This window comes from Cynara cardunculus, assembly GCF_001531365.2.
Source record: "Cynara cardunculus var. scolymus isolate 2C chromosome LG 2, CcrdV1, whole genome shotgun sequence".
NCBI classification, from domain to species: domain Eukaryota; kingdom Viridiplantae; phylum Streptophyta; class Magnoliopsida; order Asterales; family Asteraceae; genus Cynara; species Cynara cardunculus.
Genome location: NC_037529.1, coordinates 64,870,493 through 64,872,214, shown reverse-complemented (window position 1 = coordinate 64,872,214; position 1,722 = coordinate 64,870,493).

Genomic DNA, 1,722 nt, shown 5'->3' with positions numbered 1-1,722 from the left:
GAAAAACGTGGAACATGAAAAGATAATTATGGTTAATTAAAATAAAATAAAAATTATAAAAATTACTTAATTACATTATTGTCCTTATTAAATTATTTATATATAATAAAAGTTAATTTATTAATTAAAAAAATTTGAGGTTATTGGGTTGTTCTCGCGTTCTCATAAATCACATGGGTTCTCGTTTGAACTTACACCTATATATATATATATATATATATATATATATATATATATATATAACACAAATATTTCAACAACCACATATAAACATGATATCCTCCACATTCCATGTAAACATATAAAACATATCACAATTTCCATATTCCCTTATCTTTTGATTGAGCCCGACCTGTAATGCACATTTTTTATACACAAAATGAGGGTTAGACCTTGAGGTCTAGTTAGATATTCCCTTTAATCAAATACAGGATGAAAATCACCAAATCAAGTTTTTAAATCCATATTAGGACCAAAATTGTCCTAAGTATCATGAAAGTTTAATTAAAGCAATTTTGGGCCAAGTATGGAAGTGTGCAGACTTTTCTTCAGAGATCTGAAAAAGAAGACTTCAGAGTTTGGGTGAGGTAAGTTTGAAAAAGAAGACTTCAGAGTTTGGGTGAATAGAATGTCTGATTTTATTTCGGTCTGTAAAGCTATGACAGTGTCCGTTAAATAACATCATATATTGAACACGTCAGTTTCTTTATGCACGTTTTTGTCCACTCAAAACGTATTAATTCTTACTCTTACCAAAAATATAAACCAAAATCAGATTCAAAAATGACTTTAAGACTGAATCAAAATAAAAATCAACATCGATGGATACGCAGCTCATAGATGTTGAGATAAGATTAATCATTAATGTGGATTTTTTGTGATTTTTTCCACATAAATTATCTCCGTCTTTGTTCTCAACATCAACACAATCGCTTTCTTTCTGTTTCTTGTTTCGTTGATTATTCAAACTTATAATTAGTTCACCATGATTGAATAAAATCACTAAATAACAGAATAAACAATATTGAAATGAGTCAAGTTTGGTTGACTAACAGTGTATTTAATTGGTTAGATGTATTAAACAGTAATTAATGAGATTTAAAATAAAAGAAACTGTTTGGTTTTATATAATATAATGGACTCATTCTTACAAGTCCGAATTTTAATATCAGGTTAAGCCGGAAGGAAGGAAAATTCGTTCCCATTTTCACTCCTCAACCTAAACCAAGAATCACTAAATCATATAATCATGTTATTTGTTTGTTTGATATAAATGTCAAAAACAGATTGAAATTAAAGGGCCGTTTAATAAACACTTATTTGGTAAGTGCTTACCGGATAAATTTTTCTTATCGGATGAACATGAGAAGGGTCAAGAATCTTACCGAGTAAGAGCGATGAGAATGATGAAGAGTCTTGCTCGATAAATGAGGATGACGACTCTTACCCAAGTAAGCGCATACCCAGTAAATTGTTGCATTCGATATGTTTTGATGTACTAAAATTTTGCGCATAAATCATAGTGTTGACTCCTATCAATAAGTGCTTATCGGGTAAGCAATTGAGTAAACGGCCCCTTAAATCGATGAATAATTAATGAATTATAATCAAATGGAGATATACCACTAATTTTGTTATATATATATATATATAGAGAGAGAGAGAGAGAGAGAGAGAGAGAGAGAGAGAGAGGTTGGTTCAAATAGAAACCAACCATATGGT